General features: G+C 42.7%; 1 protein-coding gene across 1 annotated transcript in view; it reads left to right on the top strand.

The window, feature by feature from the left end:
- Positions 1-25,173, top strand: part of LOC101158622 (sodium/calcium exchanger 2) — a 138,787-nt gene that overhangs the window by 3,968 nt on the left and 109,646 nt on the right. Inside the window, exon 2 of the mRNA XM_020708015.2 lies at positions 660-839. The gene's annotated coding sequence lies outside the window, so the exon portion shown is untranslated. The remainder of the gene's footprint in view (positions 1-659; positions 840-25,173) is intronic.

Here is a 25,173-nt window from a genome sequence, read left to right as displayed (position 1 = left end):
TTAAAAAAAACAAACGTAGATAAAATGGGAAACAAATAAAAGGCAGCGAGAGCAGAAGGAATGAAAATGATGGTCCGACTGATCATAATGGATGGATGATGACCCCAAACGAACAGCTGAGATGGTTTAAAGCTGAAACCATCTCCACACGGAGACATGGAAGAGCAAATATTTATTATAAAATGATATTAGAATAAAATACAAATATTTATTTGAGGGTCTTAAACCAAATCATTTTTACACCTGAATGTGTCTCGTTTACAGATGTATTTATTATTATTCAACTTCAATTGTATTTTTATACAAAGGGGAGAATTTAAAAACACGTTTTTGCTGGCAGATTAGTTAGTTTTTCTTTTTTTTTAAACAAAGACAAATATTACATAATTCACTTTTTTCGGAGTTAAAGAAATAAATCTGAAAAAAATGGACTCCCTGTGATTGTTTACTGTCTGACATTCAAATAAAAAGCATTTTTTATTTTTGAAGGTCATTATTTTCTTTGTTTTATGTAAATATGTCATTCATGTTCATCGGTTTTCTTTTTCTTCTCTTTCTTCATCCATCCTCTCCTCTTTCATCTCCATCCCTGCTTCTTCACTCTTTCTCTCCTCCTTCCTCCCTCGTGCTCCTCCTCGCTCCTCCTCTCTCCTCCTCAGGCGTGCATCATTTGTCGACATCCATCCGCGCCCCCGAAGACAGCTCGGCACCCCGCCCGCGCGCGCTCCTCTGTGCGTAAAAGACCGCGGGAAGGGGTCTAGCGCGTGCAGGGAAGACCAGGTCTGTTCCGTTCCGGCAGCGGATGCTCTGCTGAGATCTTCAGGCGGCACGAGCGCACGGTAAGATGCGTTTCCGTCACTTCTGCTGTTCCGATCCGACACGAGCGCGCCCTCACGTGCGCACTTGCCGGCGTGGATGTGTCTGGAAGGCTCCTGGTGGGGATGGAATAGATTTGTGTTGTGTGGTTTGACGCGCAGCATCTCTAGCGTAATCCGGCTCCGCGTGCGCTGTAATCTGAGGAAGTTTGGAGCGCGTGAGTGAAATGCTGAGGAGCCTGAGGAGAGCGGCTCCGCGCGGCTTTCCTCCAACTGCTGCGAGTTCAGATCCATCATGAAGACTCAAAGTCTGGAGGCAGCTGGGTCGTGGATCTTCCGGCGTGAAAGCCCACTTTTGTTGTGATTCTGGTTCCGTCAGGGCCGGGCAGCATTTCAGAGGAGACGCAGCGGTTTCCCGGGAGTTTCTGAGGAGGAGGAGGAGGAGGAGGAGGAGGACTGCAGAGCTTGAAAAACACTCCTGAAGCTGATTTCAAAATAAAGCTGCTGCTGCTTTTTGTTTGTTCACCTGATATTTGGATGTTTTTTCTGATCTCATGTCTAGATTTAGTGATGTTTACTGCTTTTGTTGTTTTATCTCCTCTGTCCTCCTTGGTCTCTGTGAAGCTGTGCTTTCTCCTCCACCAGCCCCCGCCTCCTTCCTCTCATGCTCCACTGCGCTCAGTCTGTCTCCTCTGACACATTCTCCTTAGTGATGCTGCGCTACAATCAGTCAAAGCGGCTGGACAGACTTGTTTCTGAGTTTGCCGGCTCCCCACTGCAGACCTTCAGGGTGTAGCTACAGATCTATAGGGTGGAGCTGCTGAACAGATCTTCAGGGTGAAGCTGCAGACCTTCAGGGTGGATCTGCTGATCTTCAGGGTGAAGCTGCTGAGAAGATCTTCAGGGTGAAGCTGCAGACCTTCAGGGTGAAGCTGCTGATCTTCAGGGTGAAGCTGCTGAGAAGATCTTCAGGGTGAAGCTGCAGATCTTCAAGGTGAAGCTGCAGATCTTCAGGGTGAAGCTGCTGAGAAGATCTTCAGGGTGAAGCTGCAGATCTTCAAGGTGAAGCTGCAGATCTTCAGGGTGTAGCTGCAGATCTTCAGGGTGTAGCTGCTGAGCAGACCTTCAGGGTGAAGCTGCAGATCTTCAGGGTGAAGCTGCAGACCTTCAGGGTGAAGCTGCTGAGCAGATTTTCAGGGTGAAGCTGCAGATCTTCAGGGTGAAGCTGCAGATCTTCAGGGTGAAGCTGCAGACCTTCAGGGTGAAGCTGCAGACCTTCAGGGTGGAGCTGCTGAGCAGACCTTCAGGGTGAAGCTGCAGATCTTCAGGGTGTAGCTGCAGATCTTCAGGGTGTAGCTGCTGAGCAGACCTTCAGGGTGAAGCTGCAGACCTTCAGGGTGGAGCTGCTGAGCAGACCTTCAGGGTGAAGCTGCAGACCTTCAGGGTGGAGCTGCTGAGCAGACCTTCAGGGTGAAGCTGCAGATCTTCAGGGTGTAGCTGCTGAGCAGACCTTCAGGGTGAAGCTGCAGACCTTCAGGGTGAAGCTGCAGATCTTCAGGGTGTAGCTGCTGAGCAGACCTTCAGGGTGAAGCTGCAGACCTTCAGGGTGGAGCTGCTGAGCAGACCTTCAGGGTGAAGCTGCAGACCTTCAGGGTGAAGCTGCAGATCTTCAAGGTGAAGCTGCAGATCTTCAGGGTGTAGCTGCAGATCTTCAGGGTGTAGCTGCAGACCTTCAGGGTGAAGCTGCAGATCTTCAGGGTGAAGCTGCAGATCTTCAGGGTGAAGCTGCAGACCTTCAGGGTGGAGCTGCAGACCTTCAGGGTGAAGCTGCAGACCTTCAGGGTGAAGCTGCAGACCTTCAGGGTGGAGCTGCAGATCTTCAGGGTGTAGCTGCAGACCTTCAGGGTGGAGCTGCAGATCTTCAGGGTGAAGCTGCAGATCTTCAGGGTGAAGCTGCAGACCTTCAGGGTGGAGCTGCAGACCTTCAGGGTGAAGCTGCAGACCTTCAGGGTGGAGCTGCTGAGCAGATTTAATAACATGGCTGCGGCATGCAGGCGGGGATCCTCCTCAGACGCTGCAGCGGGGCTTCCCTGGGCTTTTCCTTCCTCTGCTTCTGCAGATTTTCAGGGGCTTCCCTTGTTTTTCACTGCAGCAGCCCCCCCTCCTCCCCCCTGTGGTAACAGTAGTGATGGAGGAGCAGGGATGCTGCATGATCAGGAACGTCCCTGGGATGTCCTGATGGACATTAACCCTCCACGTGATATTTACTTTCATTCGTCTTCCCATCAGTGTATTTTTTTTCAGCATCTGATAATTGCTGCTTTACTTTATACGATGTCTGATGGATAATTCATCACCCCCCCTCTCTTCTCCTTCTTCCATTATCTCCCAGCTCTTTCTGTTTTTCACTCTCGCCTCCTCCCTTCTTTCTCTCAGCTCCCCCGGCATCTCCTCCCATCTCGTTGCTCTCACTGAGCTGCATCTTGTTTCTCAGCAGCGTCTCTCTTATCAGCGGTCACATACAGTATGTGCCCCCCCCCTGCTTTCAGCTTCTTTTAACCTTCAATAACCCCCCTGGGGGGAGGGGGGCGCTCTTTCATTCTCACACATTTACCGATCTCACCTGGGGAAAAGCTCAGGAAAAGCGCCGTGCTTTCATGTTTCATGTGGATGAACAAACCACTAAGCGCTGCTCAGCTGTTACCCTTCGGCTCCGATGCCTGTTACGTCACGGATGTTGTTTGGTTAAACTTTTTATTTCTAAGCGTGAAGTTATCCAAACCACACATCTCATCCGAACGGATGCAGTCCATTAGACGTCAATTTTGTTCCACGAAGACAAAAACAATCAGATTAAATCTACACTGGGACCGTGGCCGGTAGGCGGAGACCTGGCGGCAGGAAGAACTCCCACAAATCCAGCAGAATTATGGGATTTAATAAACAAAACCAGAACCTAACGGGAAGGACAGAAGACACTCCCATGAGGAGAACAGGGCAGACAAAGCCGTAAGTACTGAACATCAATGAGAGGATTGCAGGCAGCAGAGATCATCTCCATATCCAGGAGAGGATACGACAAATCTGCAGAGAAACAAAAATCACAACATAAACATATTTAAAATGAACCCTGACATAATACAAAATTGATGCTTGAAGCTTGCACTTCCTGTTTGAAGCTTGTTTGAAAGCAGAATTTCCTTGTGTCAGTTTACCAAGTCACCACTAGTTTGCTCCACAGTAATCTAAAAATAATGCAACGGGCGATAGGTAAAGTCCACAAAGTGAGATTCTTGATATTTTTAAGGCTGTAGAGCTCCTCTCTGCACACTTTCTCCACTTTTCTCAGACAGACATGAACATTTTCACACTTTTCTGTCTTGTTTAAACTCTCAAAGCTCAAACCTGCATAGAGATCATAAAGATCTGACTGGGATCGATCAGATCTTTATGATCTCTGGGAGACACAGTATGGAGGAGACTGACTCACATTCCTCATTAGCCAATTAATGGCGGCTGGGTAGCTCGGTTGGTAAGGTGAGAGGCTACCATGCAGGAATCCAGGGCTCAATTCCCAGAGGGGGATAAACCATGGTACTGGGTCAATTACCATATCAATGGCAAGCAATTAACATCACCCAGTGAGGGTCCTCAGGCAAGACCCTTAACACACGGTAAAGGCCCGTACACACCGGGACGAATGTTCGCCAGGCCTTATTCGCCAGGCGTTATTCGCCACGTTTTTTGTGTTCACACCCAGGCGATTTTCGCTGACGATGAGTGGAGTGAACATGCAATTTCATTCCCTGACATTAGATGGCGCTTAATGTAAACAGAAATACTCCTGTACACAAGGTGGCGCTGCGCAACTTTACGCTTCTTAAAGTCGCTTTTCGCTCAGAAGAAGAGAGCAAGTATTTACACGCTTGTCAGAATCAAACAAAGAAAACATGAATATTTCAAGCACCAGTAGCTCCAACTGGTGCTTGGTTCGGGGATATTTTAGAATGTCCGTCATTATTTCTTCGCGGCTGTGTGTAGACGCTACTTGGCGTCTAGCTTCTTCGCTGGTATGTGTGCTCAGCAAGGCAGTTTTGTGTTTGAGCGCCCCCAAGTTGTGTTTTACTTTAACTTCAGAAGCTCCAGACACGTGTGCAAAAGCGCCATTCTCATTGGTCGAGTAGATTTCGACGCGACGCGTCGAAAAAAAAAAACGAACCCAAGGCGTTTTTTTTTTTTTGACGCTTTAACGCCTGGCGTTTTTTCGCGTCGGTGTGCACACTCTCGTTGGTGCCCTTTGTTTAGTCACGAGGCGTTAAACGTCGGCGAAAATCGCCGGCGAAATTCGTCCCGGTGTGAACAGGCCTTTAGGCTGCAGCTCACCACTGCAGAGAAGAATTTCCCCATTGTGGGATTAATAAAGTACCAACTATTATTATTAATCAGGGCACAGAATAAATACTTTTTTTTTTAGAGTTCCCTTTTTTTAGTGTTCCCTTCCTTTTTTTAATCATAAATCTGCCTTTTTAGCCAAAATAAAAAAAACCTTCTAGGACATACTTTCTGCAGAGTTCATCAGAAATTCACCTTTTGAGTTGTGGACTGGTGGGATGGAGTAAGCCTGTCCACATTTCCCATCATCCACCTGTTTACATGCTCTCTTGCTAGTTTACAGCCCCTCACAGCCTTCAACCGTTAGCGGTGCAACAAAAATGGCGAGCAACATGCGAGCTATCCAGCCACACGGTTTTGATCGAGACGAGAAAAACAAAGACGTGCGTGGATCTATTTGTCTGCAAGTGGATGCATCAGAATGGAGCAGAGCAGGGGGCTTGTGGCGCGCTGACTGTAGCATCTGCATCACACCCACAAGCTTTTTTCAAACTGCATTTTTTCATCTGCTCCTGATTCACAGCAATTTGAGTGCAGAAATTCTCAGAGGTGCTTAATTTTCTTCATATATGTGGGAAAAATGACACGAGAACACATTAAAAACAATACAAACGCCATTTTCATCAGAGCGGTTCTTTAACGGTTTGTTTTCTCCCTGTGGTTCCTTCACCTCATCATCACCTCCTTCCTGCTGTTCGTGCGCATCCCTCACCACGTCTGATTCCTCTCGGGGGACACATTCAGGGCTGTACCCCCCCCCCCCAAGCCTTTTCCTCAGTTTTTAATTACACAAATGATCTGGTCGATTTGCTGTCCGATTGCAGATGTGTGTGAGGGGGGGGGCTGCAGCATCACGATCAGACGGGGAGGTGGGCTGTTTTCAGTTGGTGCGTCTGTTGATGCTGCAGTGGATCCCGACCGCTCCTTCCCTGTGACCTAAATGTTTTGCACATGGAATGTTTTTTTAGTTTTGTTGTGCGTTTTCTGTAAAGCCTCGTTGACTGATGGATGAAATGAGCTGCAGCTCAGATGTTTGATAAGATCGTGGAAGGAAGAGCAAAAGGGAAAATGCTGCAGTACTGTGGAGAGGCCCTGTGTGAGAAGAGCAATCTGAGGGACACGAGGAACCAAAAAAACAACAAAACCCATAGGAATCTGCAAGGAACTACAGTTGGAACCACAGGAACAACTCTGTAACCAAACATATTTCAGTAAGAAACTGTCCTCAGTGATCTACAGAATGATTGTGTAAATGTTTGTATATATTTGACATTTTTACATGTTCCTTTAATTTGACTCTGTTTGTTCTATTTTATTTTACTCTGTTCTTCCATTAATGTACGCAACTGGGCACTAAACTAATTGGACCGACTGTTTTCATTAAATATTCTACTAGAGTCTCTTTGGTGTGAAGTTTTAAACAAAGTGAAGGTAAAATCTTGGTCACAACAGCTGGACTGTCTGTGGGCAAAAAAAACATCAAACCTGAAGTGGGAACGGCGGTGACCCAAACAAAAAATGAAGGTCTTTGACCGCTCGGTAGATCCGTAGAGAGAAGTCAAAGTAACTTTATTTTCGATTTCTACAATGTTTCCATAGGCATAGAAACTGAAATTGAAAATGCTGATGCACCTTTTTTTCTGTATGGGCATGCTGTGGGCAACAGGTCATAGACAACACTTCTACAACACCTATGGGGGAAGCGGTGAGGCGCAGGCGCGTCGTATCGATTTGTCATGTTTATTAACTGCAAGGCTCCTTTGCGCCAAGATCCAGCTGCTCTTCTTTACAACCCTCCACGGACCCAAACAACCCCAAAACCCTGCAGCACCGATTGGAGTTACCCCTGTACCCCTGCTTGGGGTGTATTCAGAGTGGACACATTTGGGGTTCCTAAAGTGAACTACAGTCTGTTTCCCCCAGTGATCCAGAACAAATGTTCAGTCTGAATGCACCCAGGAGGACCCTGGTCCAGGACCAGGAACCGCTCTCTGACCCATCTTACAAGGTGGTCTTGGCTTGTTTCCAATCACACTGAGCTCTGGTTGGCTCTGAGATTCCTCGGCATGAATGGGCTCCATGCTCAGAGAGGTGAAACTGGACCAATACTGCCACCGTAGCTGGTCGTCACGTGGTGTAAGAATTATGCAGGAATGTAGCAACGGATGAGCCGCAGACAAAAGTGAATTAGCAAGGAAGCCATGACAATGAGAGACAGCAGCTCATTGAAATGTGGTCGGATGAACGCAGGCTCATTAGAACAACGTTTAATGTGATACACACTGTTAAACAATTATCAGAAGGGATTGGGGCATATAATTTTTTCCAGCCGACAATGATAACCAATATTTCCCCTGTAACTGTGGCCGATAGCCAATATTTAAGTGTCTACAGTAACACAAAGCTTAGATTTCCTTTTTGTTCCTTTAGTAGAATTGCACAACTTTTCATTTATTGGACAACCACGTTTTTAACATGCAGCAAAGGATCTCATATGTATCACTTTAAAACTTTCATATAAATATATCTGAAAGCATTCCGACATTTATTGAACATTGGACATAACTGTAAGCCATGAGCTCCCTGTTGCCACGGATCTGTTTGAACAACATGTATCCCAATCAAAAAAAACATTTACCTGAAAACAGTCGATTACTGACTATGACTGGAAACATAACCTACCCAATATATAAGAAACAAATGTACGTTTCAAAAATGAAAACCGATACCGAAAAACTCAAAATATGCGAACATCGGCCAATACCGATACTGGCACCTACTTATTAGCGTACCGTCTTAGCCGTTGTTTTCTCAGGAACCGCCCTGCAGCACGCCGCCACCGTTCCAAAGTGGCCATAAAAAGTGCTGAACCTGCCGTTGATACAAGCATTTTAAAATTGGTCCGTGAAATGTAAAGTTTGAATCCATAAACTATCCTGACAAGGACTGCAAAACACAGGACTTCCGTCATTTCTGCCCCTCATTGCTTTGCTCCACCCTTGTGATTCCTGGCCAATCACTGAAGAAATCTTTAGTCGCGTGGTTTAGTTTATAAGCCTTAGTTTGAAACATAAATATCTGGCTGAAAGGCATTCTGAATACAGACCAAACGCAAGGTTCAGAACTCAATCCGGACCAAAATAAATGGACTCTGTTCAGACCAACGGACCTTTCTGGCCTGAATAAACCCTTAAAGTCTGAAGGTTTACACATCTCCCTCCAGCTGTTTGTGTTTCTGTACACTGTACCAATTGAGCCAAACACAACATAAAAATGGTGCATTCTGAGACGATAGCCAATCAGAAAAGACCTAGCATTAGGAGGGCTGCAACATCGCCTAAAACGGGAGGAAATTAGAGAGGATCAGTGTGACTGTTTTGAAAAATATCTGAAGTTTCTCTTATTACTGGAGAAATTGGCTTTCATGAAGTCCCAGTATTTTTTTCAGACCTAAGAATTAAACTGCGGGGGTTTAGGAATATGTAATGAAGTCATTTTTTGAAGTCAGTAGAACTATTTCTATTCAGTGCAATGGTATCGGTGAAGGAAGAGCCGTTTTTGAGTCTCTCTGCATCAGTTTGATGTATGGAGAAAAGCAGTGAGTTTAATGCATTATGCAGTAAACTGCTGCCGCGCCCGTCATGCAGGCATAAACCAGCTGCTGCTCTAACCACATTACCAATTCACATGTTAACTAAACCAGCCAGAGCCGAGGAGCTTAAAACGCTGGTGAAAAGAAACCGAGCAAGACCATAAAATCAGCCAACCAGTGTGCTGACATTTGTTTCATATATTTAATGAATGGATTAACATTGAACATAAGACACTAAACATGGTGGAGTGTGAGTGTGGAGCAGTCTAACAGACAGAATGAAGTACGGTGAACATCTCAGGAACTTCAGCAGACAGATGAGAGCGCACTGATGATTTCTGCTTCATTCATGAAACCAGCGACCTGTCGTCATGCGGCGTGTTTCCGTGGCGACCGTCTCCTGAGAGCCCAAACTTCACATTTACTGTGCCGGATGTTTTCAGGTGAGGTTGAGAGGCTCTCCTCGGGAAGTCCTGGGTTTTTGTGTGTCAGGCATCTCACTGAGAATTTGTGCTGCGGCGTTCCATAACCAGACCGGTTCGGAACCTTTAGCTCCCCTCCTCCTCCAGTCGGTGTGCTGCTCACGTTCTCGATCCACTTCCAAGATCTTCCTGAAAACCTCCGGATCCTCAGCATAGTGCTGTGTTCTGGCTCCTGGAGAAGCAAGTGTTTCCCTGGTTCTGTTCTCACGCCCCTCACCTGCAGCTGTGATCAGGGCGGTGGGGGACCCTGGGGGGGTTTTGTTGGATCGAGTACTGAGTGATCTGTGGGTTTGAGAACGTCTGCTTTGGGAACTTTCAGTTCTCCTGCAGCAGAGATGAAAGGTGACCATGACTTCCTGTCTGCTCATTCTTATCTTCTCTGGCGGTGGTTCAATTCCTCAATCCTCAGGAACTTAAGGTGCCTGGAAATTAAACATGAAGCTCCAGTAAACTTGTTTAACTTTTCTGTAGTCTGCAGCCACCTCTAAGGCCATGTCACACTGTCGCTACGTACAATTTGCACATATTGCACGGATGAAAATTGGTCATGCGTGAACAAACATGGAAAAAGTGAGAGAAGTTGTCGTCTTTACGTGAAATTTTCACAGGTGTATCATGAATGAACCACGTTAAAACCACAGAAGTATGAATAAACCACGCAAAGAACACGTAAATCACCGTAGAACATGAACATTGTGTGATTACTGCGCTGTTTCCGTGCAATTCACTAGTGATTTGTGCGTCAATTACAACAATTGAACGTGATAAGTGCCCCGCATACACGATATAAAAGTTATACATCGGTGGTTCATACGGGAAAAGACTTTTAGACATGTGTGGAACGGTTGTGGAAAGACACAAATTTGTGTATGCGTCTTGCAAAAATCACGCACATTTGTTTAAGATTTATGTAATAATTGTGTTTACAAATATGCGTAAACTGCATAATTCTCAACCGAAACCCTCGACGGACATCTGTGCACACCAACGAACGCAAGAAACACGTATGAATTACGTAGATCACGTGTATCACGAAATACCGAAATGTCATATGTGGAAAATGCGTAAAATGTACGTAGTGGCTGTGTGCCTTCAGATAGAAATGGTTTGGCTGTAATCTGCAGTTGTTTTTTTCTGACTTTGTTGTTTCACTCGCATTAGTAAACAATGAGCCTGCATTTACAGGCGGGTCTCAAATATGTGCCGGTAAAGCGAAGCCAAAACCGTAGAGGGCCGTGTTTGAAGAAGATCTAGAGACGAAGAGGAAGGAAGAGGAAGCAGGAGATCGTACTGTGAAAAGTCTGTGAACAGCAAATGGAAAAACCAGAAACAGTAAATCCGTTTTTGTGTCAGAGAGCCTGGAATGAATCTGCTCCAGCAGATGGTTTGTTTAAAGGAGACCTTGGGACGTGTGCCATCTTTGAAACTGAGCAGTCGGATCAATGAGGCGGTCTGAGTGAAGCCAGTCCACTGCAGTCATGCCTTTAAAACTGAAAAACATGGCTTAAGCTTCCTCTGCTTAACACTGTTTGAATAGGAAAATCAATTATTAATATAAAAAGTTCCAAGCCCAGTGATGGGAAACGTGTTTTTTCAGTGCCTGTTGATATTGAAACAGGAAATGTCCCCAACAGACTTCCAGTTTGGATACAAACACCAAACATTTGGAGAGATGCTCTGATCTGATCTTTTCCCTCATCTTCCTCCTGCAGCGGTTCTACATTTACGTCAGTCGTCACTCCTCCTCCTTTTTCTTGGTGCTTGATTCGTTCCGTCCGCTACACCATCCGCCCACAGGCCGCCTCCACTCCTTTACCTCTGCATCTGTTTGGCCCGCCCAATTCAGTAGCTGTGTCCCAAATATGAGCTTTTCCAAACATCGAGTTTTTATCTGCTCCCAGTCATGAATTGAATATAGAAAAATCTTAAATTATTTCATATAGGTCCATTATTATGAGAAAAGTGCTTGTAGAATATGTTAAAACCACCAAAAACACAGTTTTCATTGTAGTCGGTCTTTCAGATGCGGCTTCTCTTCTCTACGACCCTCCATGGACCCGGACAACAGAAAACATGCATGGCTGCTTTTTTAATTTTATTTAATTTAATAAAATGTTTTTAAAGTTTTTAAGCCCCCTAAACCTTAACTGGAATTGAACCATAAATCTGCTTACAAACCGAATCCATGGGTAGAGCCCAGGAAAAAAAAAAGTAACTTGAAATGATTACATTTATAAAAAAACATCTTTATTTTACCCACAATATTTACACCCTGGCGTTGTGTGACCCTGAATTTCTGTCAACATTCTAGATTAAACTGTTCCTGAGGGTTTTCCAACCAGCATCCCCTCACAGGGTTTACATCCAGGCTGTAATTCAAACAATGTAAAGCTGAAAATGGATTTTGCCATTCCTGAAATTTCACTCAGTTCTTCTGGACTCAGTTTTAGGAGTAAAGAGTTCAAGTGATGATCCTTTTGCCTTTTTAATCAAACTGTTGGGTTTGTCATTTTCTTTCTTACGTTAAACCTGCATGTGATCAGTGAGCGAGACGTTAAAGGGTCATTTCCTGTCACTGATAGCTGTAGGAAACCACGCACACACATGCGCACAAACACACAGTTATTAACAGATTGCTTTGCTCGGTTCTGACATGAGGGAGACACATCACCTGCTGAGTCAGGTGTCACGCTCACAGAAAACACCAAACACACACACTCGCACATTCCGACACCCAACCTGCCCGCCCACATTCTGTCGCTGGTTTGATTCCAGGAACTGTGCCACCAGCTGGCCCATGTTTGCTGCTTTCTCTGTGTGTGTTTGTGTGCATGTGTGAGCCGTGGAGTGCACGGACTGGTTCAAAGAAACAGTTAAAGAAAATGAGGACATATTTGAGAAATGAGTTGATTTAAATCCAAAGTAGTTTATTTATTGGTATTTTGCATTTTGACATCACTGCGATGTCCATCTGTGGACTTTTTCACACTTTGGTTGGTGGTCCTGTTACACAAATGTACAAACAATTGACAAACCAACGCTTGCATACTAACGTCTAGCAAATTCAAATAAAGTGTAAACCGGATCAGTGCCCCACTTAGTCACTCTTATTGTGGTGGGGCCAGTTTCAGCGTTGCCAGATAGAGTCACAGTTTTCCAGCCAAAAAGTCATCTGAAAACCGCCAGACTCAGCCAAAAACCGCCCAACGGGGGGGGGGGATCACGTGACAGGTTTGTGTGTATCATATATATATATACACATAAAAAAAATATATATATATATATATATATATATATATATATATATATATATATATATATCGTATGATAAATATGAGTAAAGTATTGAATATTTCTTCAGTGGACCGCCTTCTTTAATTTTCTTAACCCGCTCTATCCCTGCTATAACCTGCGTGCGGCATTTTCATCTTTGTGCTGTGCTGGAGCGCCCCGACTATCGTGTCAATCTGCTGCTATGATGACCGTATTTTGCGCTTTCTGTGTAGGACACACTGAGGAGTGCAGGAGAAAACAACTCTCAGCTGCAGAGGATGTGAACAGGTGAACAGGTAGAGAGGCGGGGGAGAGGCTTGACTGTCAGATGGAGACACGGGCGTCAGATGAAGACGCAGCTTTCAATGTGGAAGTTGAAGCAGAGACTTTCTCTATGATGATTTTATGAACTCAAACATGGAAACATGATTACCAGATAGAACTCTTCAAAATAATAAACTTGATCTCTCCACATTCTCTGTGTCTACCATGCATTGATGTAAACAGACATCGCTCCATGCAGCGATCAGACCATAACTTTAGCTCCGCCCACACGCGACCGCGGTATCATCCTTTAAAGAACCTTATTTCTAAGAGGAGGGGCGTTGCACACCCCCAACAGGTTCTAATGACAGAGCCCATTATCTTCTCTGCCTGGTGCGTACACGGGGCTTCAGTACATAAGACTCCAACAGGCACACAGCCTAACGTAGTCCGTTATTATGTATTCATGAGGGGAAAAACCCGCCGAACCGACCCTAAAACCGCCCAAATAATGCATACCCGCCCAAAGCTATTTTTACCCGCAAATTTAGAACCAAAACCGCCCAATTGGGCGGAAAACCGCCCAATCTGGCAATACTGGCCAGTTTCCCTTAACATCCGGGTTACATAGCCACTTCCTGTTTTCTTAGCACCGGCTGCGGCTGATCTGCTGTGGCTGGTTGCTCTTCTCACAGCTGTCCGCTATCAAAAACCCAAAACAACCTTTGGTTGATGTCAAAATTCTCACTGGATCGACAGAACCTTGAATAACTTACCCTTTGGTCAGGTTTTTTTCTTCCCCCTTCTCTTCCCTAACCGAACTGCTGTGATCTGTCCTCATTCAGCTCCCTGATATGTGCATGGTGAGCCACCGGCGGACATCCAACTCCACGAACCTCCTTCTCCAAACAAACCTTTGGAAAAGGAATCCTGACAGGAAAACCCAAACCAAAGAAAAAAGGAACTCCAAAAAGATACTTTAGAATATCCTTGAGTGGATTTGTGGACACTCCATCCTCCACCGTCTCATCAATTTGCTTTATCTTTTCTTTATATTTTAATGCAATTAATTGATGACTTTATCCCCGTATTGCATTTTCTTTCCACACACTCTGGATTCAGTGAGATGAACATTGGTAGTTAGTGCTGTCGATCAGCAAGCGTTTCAAAAGTATAACACAACTTTTTAGTTTATAAATCACAAGATACTAAGCCATCATACATGATACTTCACTCTTACCTGCAGATGCCATCAGAATACTTTATAAGCTAGAGCAGTTTCGATGTCTGCAAGATCTTAGGTTTGTGTCCCGGACAAGCCCCCATGTTTGACTCTAGACTTAAATTGATTATAATGCAGTTAAAGCCAATTATTAATCAGGAAAAAAAACTATCTTTCAAGATGAGAATTAAACAAAGCAAGGCTAACTTTAAATAAAGAAAAGAAGTTAAAGAATTTGACTGAATACAGTAGAAAAACGAAACAGAAAACAAAAGGGAGCAGACAGAAATCTTATCTGAAGGAATATAAGATTGATTTCAGGACTAGAATGTTATCTCTAAGCTAAATGAATAAACAACAAAAGAATAATGTCCAGGCTAAACTGTGCTTTGAGTTTGGAAGGGTTGGGTTAGGAAACACAGAGCGGCCCTGCTGGACAATCGGCATCTGACACCTAAAGCATCTCAATACTGCCAGGGGCAGTAAGGCTTCAGGAAACAGCATTATACTCCTGAAAATAATTTGTGTTTCTTAAGATTTAATCATGTTTGTTTGAGCAGTGCACAAATTTATATTTTTCTTTACTTTTCAATTTGATGATTTCTCCAAAGATTTCTGACACGATGCTTAGTATATCGTTTTTTTTCTCTGCACTTCTTGACTCTTTATTTTGTAAAAGCTGAATTGATCAGGTTTTACGTTGAATATTACCTTTTGCGTTGCTTCACACTAGGTTTCTGCTGTTTACCACTCATGCTGCCTGATTTCTTAAGCTCTTCTGTTTTCTGTCAGAATCCGGCTGGACTCTGTTACTCTGAGACTAATTGGATTACTTCCAACTGCAGGGCTGTTTTCATGTCTGACAAAAACCTTTGAAGCCCATTCAACAACATTTGTTTCACCCTTGTGGCATCTCTCAGGATTTACTAAACCCTTAAACGTCAGAAGTTTAGCTCCACAGAGTTGACATTCTTTGAATTGCCGTCACTCTTCAACCGTTTATTCAGTTGACGTAATTCTAATGGATTCTTTGCGCTCTGATGCGAAAGCGTATTTATCCGCATAAACTAGCTGATCCTGACACTTTATTTATGTAAAGTGTTGCATATCTGTCCAAATCCACTAGGAAGCAGAGCTGGAGGTAGCAGTGATGGAGATGCTGAGATTCTCTTTGGGAGGGACCAGGATGGACCAGGATGAGGACATCAGAGGGACGGCTCATGTTAGAGGTTTTGGAGATAAAGCCAGACTGAGATGGTTGGGACATGTCCAGAGGACAGACGGCGAATCTATCGGTAGAAGGATGCTGAGTGTAGAGCTGCTAGAGGTCCAGAGGAAGACCAAGGAGGAGGTTTCTGGATACAGGAGAGGATGCAGAGGACAGATGGAGGAAGTTGATTCGCTGAAGGGAAAACAAACGGGAAGGAGAAGAATCGCGTTAATTCGTGAAAACGGTTGAAATGTTACAGTAGTTCAATGTGATTATTTTGCTGTCACCGGCGACAGATCGGGTGTTAAAGGGTTAATAAACAGAAACGTCTCTGTCTGCATTACTGCACGGTCATCTCCTCGATGTCTCCTCCACGTTCAGCTTCTGGGTTTGTTTAGTTTAGCCTGTAAACTGGTTACGCTTCTATTAACATCGTGTTTCTATGGTAAAAACATTTGGTGTAATGTTCAGAGCATCTTCCTATGTGTGTCACCGAGGATTCAAATGTCAAATCAGCAAAATCCCAGAGAGGGTGTAAACCTGTAGCATTTCATGGGATTTCTATTCAAGTCTCTCTGCTGAAACGTTCTCCCTGACATCACCAACAGTCATCATGACCTCTGCTGGCCTGTGATTCACTCATCCTCAGGGACTGACAGTCTGAGGCCTCCACAGGAGCTCTTAGGAGTTTCTAACATTACCTCCAGAGGAGCCCAGTCTGCTGAACGCCACCGCTTCCTTTTTTTCCAGTTGGTTTCCTTCAATGTTTAATTCAAGTAATGACTCTCAAATGACTTATCTGCAGCTGAAAAAATCTTTTTATGGCTCTGACCTACAAATGTGGCAATTTAGTTGTTTTTTCCCCCCACAGAATCCCAAACGGAACAACAATGAGCTCCTCAGTAGTGGATTGCTGTCAGTGCTGTCCTTCCAGCCGCTCTGCTCGCTCATCATAATTAGATTTAAAACGCACGAGCTACTGCTGCTGAACGCCCACCTCTTTAAAGGTTTCCTCGTAAGTGTGACCACATCAAATTCTGTTTAAGACTCGAGTCGGATCCCTTCGGGATTCACAGTTTGAAGCTGCAGTTTGGCCCATTTCAGTGCTGAAAGACTGGAACGGCGAGGCTTTGGCCAGCACGTCGTTATTGCATGTTGGTCAAAAGGATGAGCGCGTTACATAAGATGTCAGCTTGTTTCCTGTCCTGCTGAGTAAGCTCTGTGATCTTCTGCAGGTTTGGAGGGGAAACGCGTCACATCCACATCTCTGCAGGTTTTGTTCTCTTTAATTCAAATGCAGATGTGAGAGGCTGCTGGGAAATTTACTAAATTACACCAAAACTACAGGCGGCAATTTCAACCTGGCAGAGAAAGATCCAACTATCATTAAAGAAGGACTGGTTGCTTTTGATCCTGACGTTCTCAGAAAAACTAATCTGAGCAATTCTAGTCCAACAGGGTTTTTTCTCCTGGAAAAAAAACTATTTTTTTCTTTGTAGTTAAGGCGGATTACTTTCCTCTTCTGGCTGCAGTAATCTGCGGGCCTCTGCAGCAGCTCTTTATCCCATTTCATTTCTCGTATGATGGCTTAGTATCAAATACGAAGCAGATAGATTACTGCTGCACCAAGCTTTTTCATCTGAACATCAACAAATGAGGGATGTTGCTTCACGGGCCCGTCCTGTAATTGCTCTGTTTTTAAGTGGACCAATTTGTATGTTATTCACAACCAAAGTCTCATTGGCTGTCCCACACCAAGGTGTGTGACATTTGTTATCCACATGTGACACATCCACTGGGGGAGCGGTGGGCTGCAGACACAACCGCGATCGGAAACCAATCTAACCTCTTAGTGTCAAGCATGGGGTCTTTGATTCCTTTGGTATGGCTCTGCCATGGATTTGAACTCGTGACCTTCCGGTCTCATGCCGGACACTCCCCCACAAGGCCACTGAGCGGAAGCACAAAGATGATTTATGATGAAATGATTTATTTGTGCCTTTATCTGGTCAGTAACATTTTTTTATTTTTTGTTTGAGGGTCCGCTTTAGGCCTCAAAGGAAAATTCAGACAGGTAAACATTATACAGCTAATTGTCTAAAACCTTCTTGGTTATTGCCAAACATAATAAAAGATTGTGTAATATTTAAAATGAAATTTCTGTAAAGTTAAACAACAAAATCCTTAATTTAATTTCTCAGTTTGTTGATTTAACTAGTCTCTAGTTAATATTTCAGGGAAAAATATACTTAATATGAGTAATTAAAAGTTTAATCAAAAAGTAAAAATAAAATGTACAGAAATAAGTTTGAATCAAACTGAATAAAATTCACTGACAGTTAAGGATTTGCAGATAAAAATATTTCTTTAAAAGAAAGAAATGCATAAAAATGTGGAAAAAAATCCTTAAACTAAAGTTTGACTTGAAGATAAATATCAGGATTAGCTTTAATTAAACTCTGAGTGTGATCTTCTAATCTGAATTGTTTAGCTCAAAATCTTCTGCAGCTTATGTCGCATTTGCAGTTGAATTATATTTAGCAGGAAGTTGAATCCTGTTGTAATGAGAGTTTTGTCAGATTTCTTTGGAGGTGAGAAAGGGATTAACACCTTCTGGAAGTGTGTCCCGGTGAGAAAAGGTGCATGTAAACAGCCTGTTGATGTGTTGTGAGAAGAACCTCCTCAGTGTGCTCATGTTTTATTTAACCCTTGCAGTTTGACAGACTTCAGATTTGTCTTTGTTCAAATCAAATCAAACTTTATTTATAAAACAGTGCTTCTTATGCATTGTGCAGCTCGATAACCAAAAAACACACAATATTACAGTAAAAACCCAACCTACCCTTTAACCTTTCCACTCCCCTCTGTTAAAACATACAACCCATGACCCCCACGTACAATGAATAATGACTATGTACCTTCTAAAAAAAAAGTAAGGCTTGGCTCTGCTGTGAGGAAACAGTATTTGGGAATCTCTTCTTACCAGGAGCCAGCCTGCCATGGGAGCATCGCCACAGCGCCCACCCAGAGTGGGACAGTCTTCACAGCCGTGAGCCTGCAAAGTTTAACTCCAGCTGCCCCAGCAAGGGCGACAACCGCAGCAACACCAAAAGACTCCTCTCATTCATCTGTATTGTGTGCCACAGATTATCCACGCTGACACACAACACAAGACTTGTTCCCAAGTCTGTTTAGTTTTGGATTTATCAATCAAATTCGGAAACCAAATAATTTATCTTATCATTATCTTAACAGTGAGTTTACATTCTAAACAACATTGGGTCTGAATCTGGCCCCCGCCTTCTATTCCCACATTAGAAGCAAACCCAAACTGTATGTGAGAACTGGACCTTTCACACAGCCGAACTAGAGTTTTTCATACACAAGGCTCTTTTCAGCCTTTAGAAACGGAGCTAGAACTGAAGGAACAACGAGAGAAATCATTAACGGTTAAAGCAGTCCCCTTTTTTTATCCTTCCATTTTGAAATCCCAAACAGGACAACAGTAGAGGAATGGGCAAATAAAACAAACATGATCAGCCCGGATTCTGGAGAGAATTAAAATAAATGTCTTGAAGAAAAACATGTTTTTTGGGGGGTTGGATGTCATTGATTGTTCCCTCTGTAGCTGTGGGGGGGAAGGCAGAAGCAGTAAATCCCAGGAGATCATCACAGACTCTGAGCATCAGTTCAGGCTTTCATCCATGTTTTTCTCACACATCCGAGGCCAGCTCAGATCTGTGGGTCATTCCAGAAACAGGCTTTGATTCAGTGCTTTCTCCTCCATGATGCAATCAAGGTGTATTGAATCATTTAAAAAGGGCACCTATATCCCCACATCAAACACACTTTTCTCCAGCATATATGTCCGGCGGGGATTGTCTTGTTCTGCAGATGTGAATGCAGCCATAAATGTGGTGACTGCTTCCAACGTCTGGCTGCTTATTGTATGAGTATTTTGATCATGTAGTTGTGCGTTCTTCTGGAAGCATGAACACAAATAAACTCAGCTCATCTTAACTTTGCAAATCTGTTCTCAAAAGATAGAAGTTCAGATGCCATGAAGACATCAAACACGGCATAAATGTTTCAGTTTTAGCCTTGGGCTTCCGAGGCTCTTCTCATCTTAGTCATTAAAATGTATTTTCTTCTGTTAAACAAAACTGAAATCTACATTTATGGTTATGAAGGTTTTTTTTTAAATTAGATTTTGGTTAAAACTTAAACAATCCAACTTAAAAAACTCAACTAATGGCCATATATGATATAGGTAACAAAATATTTAGTCAAAAGTATCGCATCTAAAAACTGTACCAACAGGGAGAGGAAAGGCCGTTACTTCAGATCCAACAAATGATCATAATGTATTGTAAACAAAAATAAAAACGTATCAATGAACCTAGCATGCTGCATTAGCATTAGCATGCTAAATCAACTCCAGCTTAACGACTTGGAGTGGAGAAATTCATGAACTCTTTAACGCAGAAGCTTTATGCTTCCAACGACCCTTACGGGTGGTTATGGGGAAAAACTTGGTAAACATGTATGGAGCCTGCAGATGGCTCGCCTGAAATATCAAGGTCGTAAATAGCTTTGAACCAAGACGTCCGTTAGTGCTGTCAGTAATCGCACCTTACTAACAACTAGTGTGACTTAAGGACACTGGACGACAGCGTGTTCCAGGGTATTGGAAAAGCCCTACGAATACTTCTCCTTGTACTTGACACATGCACAATAATGGCACGTTCCCTTGAGGTGGCCGTATGCGCCTCAAAGGAACTGCAAGACGCACCTGCGCTCCCCTTAAGATGCAGCCGCTCCTCTCTGCGACCCTTAGGGCCCAGTCGTAACAGTACTGCTGCATGGTTTCATTGAGGAGGAGTAAAATGAAAGAACAGTTACGCAATTAACACAAACCAACCATACAGGTCGAACCCCAGTACAGGTTCATGTGACCAAGGCTTTAGATCCAGTGTTGGACACAATACATTTTCAACCCTATAAATGCAATCACACAATTCCAACGCTAGAGAAAAGCTGCTTTGTGTTGTTTACTGCAGCCCTCGTCAGGGGTTGCCACAGTAGATGGAAGCTCATTTGCACAGGCAGATTTTTACGCCGGATGCCCTTCCTGACACAGCCTTGTTTTTTATCTGGGCTGGGGACTGGCCCAGGCCCTGGACCCCGTTGTAGCTACATAGTTGGATAGTAGGACCCACACTGGATGAAGCGTATTCAGGGAATTGAACCCTGATTTTCTGTGTGCCACTTAATCGCCATCCAGCTATCCAGCACTGACAGTAGTAAAGTGTTTATGCAAGTAGCAGAAACCAACTGATTCTAATTCTCAGCTTCAGAATCCATTGGAGTTACGAAAAAGGCGTAAATGGTTGAAACGTTATGATCGCTCAAAGAGCGTGCGTCGTTTCCTCTCACTGGCAACAGCGCTGGTATTTAAGGGTTAATTGACTGTTACAAACATAACCTGTCAAAAATGAGTTGTTTCAGGATAAATCAGGGTAAACTGATGTTTTGCACCTGAAACCAGGTGGTGGTGGTGGTGGGGGTATTCTTCATCTTGGTTTTGCTTGGTACAATAAGAAAATAATCCCCTACTGATCTAATTTTCTGGGAATCCCATTGCACAGAAAGCTGTGCTAAAACAGGCGTGTCAGCTTTGATAGACATCTGTGGCACACAGCAAAGATGAATGAGAGGAGTCTTTTGGTGTTTTTACTATTAAAATTAGACTTCCTCCCTTCTAAAAACACCCCTCACCATGCTATGCACACATCCTAAAATGAAAAAAAGGAAATGGAAGCAGCATCATTCTGTATCTGAACTGTATCCAGTTAAAAGTTCCCTCCTGACATACGATTCAAGCTCTAATGTCTTTCAAATGCTCAATGAAACCATGCAGGAGTAATTTTGAAGAAAAGGTTGAAGATACAGTCCCATCAATCATACAAAAAATCATTATTCCCCACACACTATGATCGACTGAAGTAATAAAAAAACAGGCCTCAGGCTTAATCTGATTCCTGAGTAAAAAAGCTGATCTCTGAAAATTCAAATCGACTGAAGTTAGAGAAGAAATCTATACAGTAAGTTGCTCTGTGAGTGACATCTGATAGATATGTGGTCATTCTTCGCTAAATATGTTGTGTATTGAGGAAAAATGAGCGTTTCACAGGAACATCCAGCATGTGTAGGAGAAGAGGAGGAGGGCTGTTGCTGTAATTTTAGCAGGAGACTGGAACGACTATGGAGTCCTTCCAGCCGCGGTGGCAGCTCATCATGTAGAACCTGATGAGAAGCTGGAGACAGACAGCTCTATTTCACAGCTATTAACACCGGGTCATCTGTTATGTGAAGACACACTCACACACACACACACACAGAGGCACAGCCATTAGCAGTTTAAAACCCTTTGGATTGGTGCTGTGGGGACACAGGCTTTTATTTTCAGCAGGTTTCAAAATGGGTTCTGTTGATCACTTAGACCTTTTTCGTCTGAGTTCTGTGTCGGTCAGCTGGTCAAGTCCAGTACTGTGGGAAATCCTTCCTTCAGGTTTGAATGGGGGAACCAGAGACCTGAGGTTGACTCAGTGCTTCACCTGCAACTCAAGAGCTGAATAGGAGATGTGAGGAGTTCCATCCAATTCAATTCATTTTTTTTTAAATATAGCCAAATATTACAACAATCGTCCTCTCATTGGGCTTCATACCGGTAATTGTATAGTGAACATAAAATCGTAAAACCATGAAGTCATAGAATTCAATAGGTAATGGCTAAACTAAACAGACTAAGTTAAACTTGGACCGTCCTTCTCTGAGACTCTGTCTTGAAACAATTCTCTGACATTGACCCAAATTCAAAGATATTTTATGTATTGAACTTTAAAACAACTTAGAGTGAAAACTTGGACTTTAGTTCTGGCCTTGACTTGGGTCCAAAATGTGGTCATTCTGAATGTAGACTTTAAGCTGAATTTGTCTTCTCTTTAAAAACTTTGAATTTTTGTGAACAGGAAAATTGACTTTAAACTTTGACCAGAGACAGGACTTGAAGGTGAACAAGACTTAAAATTATGAATGACGTAATACTTCATTTTGAAGAAAGGCTGAACTTTGTTTTTTTTTCTTCTGACTTGACCTAAACCAGTGACTTGAGACTTTTTTATTTATTTTTTTGTACTTGACTTTAGACGTGGCTTGAGCCAATGACTAGAGATATTTTGACGTCACTTGGGTCACTGACTTGGTATTTTTTTACTCTATTTTAGACTTAGCTTGGGTCAATGACAAGAGGTATTTTTTACTTGCATCAATGACCTGACCTTCACCTATGACTCAAAACTTGATATCTAGTTTTGAGTTTTGACCAAAAACTTTTGTTTGATTTGTGATTACAGACAAGACTAAGTTCAGAAATCTGAGAACTTTGACTTGGAGCTCAAGATCTTATGAATAAATAAAGACTTGACCTGGACTTGTGACGAGAGACTAGTTTTATCTAGACACAAGATATGACTAACAGAAAAACAGTAACAGTGCCATTCATTCCTGTGTTGTAAAACTTCTATTGCGTCTGAAGTAAGAGGCTGAAGAAACTTCTACTGGTGTAAATCAGGTTGTTTTTCCCTTAAGTATTAAATATTAACAATTCAACTGGTTTTATAGTAAAGGTGTATCTTGATACCACCTAGTTGTGGGTCATTTCTTATTTTCCATTAGACGCCTCCTGCCTTCCAGACCTGTTGGTAACATCTTTGCGTTCTCTCTGAAGACTATTGAGTGTTTGTAGACAAACCCAGTTTTATAGAATAAAAGCCCAACTTGTCATTATTTAAAATTCACTGTGGTAATATACAGGAACTAAATTAGAAAGAATGTGTCTCTGTCCAAATATTTATGGTCCTGACTGTAAAACCATACAGAATAGTGACTGTAGTTTTTCTTTTCTATAAAAGCAGAGAACATCATTGATGTGTCTCAGCTTTCTGTGTGTCTCTGTTTTTAGAATATAAAAATATACACCAGTTTTGACTGGATGAATGGCTCAGTTTGATATGAATTAGGAAAAAAATAAAAAATAAATCATATGTTTAGATGTTTTTGGCCTCATCAGCTAAATTAGACGTAATGTTCAAAGAAATATATAAAAAAAGAAACTTTAACAAAGTAATTTATCTTTCTATATTTGGACAAACAGACTCACAACTAACAAATCTACTGTATCTTGGCTATTTTGTGTGCTCTTGATTTTAATGAAGCTTAATTATTTACCAGATTATAATTTTAAAATGTTACAATCTAATTGGTTCCATGTAGCCAAGTTCAATAAGATTTTCCTGCTGTGGTATAATATTTGATGAGCCATTTTATTGTTGTGTTGTTAGGGTTTTGTCCAAACAATCTGTTGATCAATGATCTGGGCTTCAATCTTTACTCTTTAAAAGAAACGTCTGATGCTTTACCTTCAAAAATAGCCCCAAAAGCAGATTTGTAAAAAAATATGGTTATTTATAATAGCGTGTGTCAAAATATTAAATTACATAATTTGATTAAAGAAAAAAAAAAAAAAAAGGTCAAATCAAATTACTGTTAGAGTTTTGGTTCTCCAGATGAAATCATTATATTTAATTCAGTTTATTTATAAAGCCCCAAGTCACAACAAGAATGACTTAAAGTGCTGCACAAATTCAAAAATGAAAAGCTTTATTAGTCATGTGTGTTTCAATCCAAATGAAGCCCATTTACAATAAGGCCCATCCAACCGTCCAACAATACATCCATCCATCCATAGTGTGTGAATGTGTGTGTGAATGGGACTGTAAAGCGCTTTGGGGCTCCGAGGAAGGTAGAAAAGTGCTATACAAGTTTACGCCATTTACCTTTTACCACACATCGATCTATTGATCCATTCACCCAACTGTCCATTCATCCACTCATCCATCCATCCATCCATCCATCCATCCATCCATCCATCCATCCATCCATCCATCCATCCATCCATCCATCCACTTATCCATCCACCTACCCCTTCATCCATCCATCCATCCATCCATCCATCCATCCATCCATCCTTTGATCCATCCATCCATCCATCCATCCATCCATCCATCCAAGTTTTACATGTGTTTTTTATCTGCTGCAATGTTATCAATTTTCATTCTTGGTAAATGGCTAATACTTGTAAAGTGCTTTTCTACCTTCCTCAAAGGCCCAAAGTGCTTTAGTCAAAGTACCATCCACACATTCACACACACTAATAGTGATTTATTTTATATGAAATACACTTTCTCCACCCAGAGTTACTTATGTTTCAGGCTCAAATTCTATTTTCTTCCACATAAGTGAGCTGATCCGGTGACATTTGGAACCACAGCTTTTAAATCAGAGGTAATAAAAACTATAATTTAGAAGAAAAAAAATGTGTAGAGGACTGGCTGTTCCACCTTGAATGTCATGTCTTTATTTGAAAAATACATTAAACTTGATCAGAGGATGAAATAGGTGGAAATATTTACCTTATCTCTTAAACTAAACAAAAAAGAAAAGAAACCTAACCAAGTGCATTGATTTCATGTCCCAAACATGTTTCTTCTTTGTTTTCATCAGGCAGATGTTTCACCTAAAACAGTTTGAGGTCATCTTACAGTCCTTCATGCTGTACATTAGAGGATGTGTTCTTGTTGGACTGCAGCGTGCCTGCAGCATGCCGCTGCTGTTGTGTCTGCAGGAACCTCATCATCTGCGGTCAAATGTTGGGCTGCGGTCCTGAAGAAATACTATGCAGGAGCAGTAAATGAAGCATCTACCAGCTAAAGGTCGCTAACATGCAGCACAATGTCAAAAAAGAGAACCTGACGTTTGATAGCGACTCTTATTTAGCAAGTGAGGAAGGAACATTTGTGAGG

Source organism: Oryzias latipes, chromosome 13, assembly GCF_002234675.1.
Source record: "Oryzias latipes chromosome 13, ASM223467v1".
Taxonomy (NCBI): Eukaryota; Metazoa; Chordata; class Actinopteri; order Beloniformes; family Adrianichthyidae; genus Oryzias; species Oryzias latipes.
This window is presented reverse-complemented; position numbering and strand designations above follow the sequence as displayed.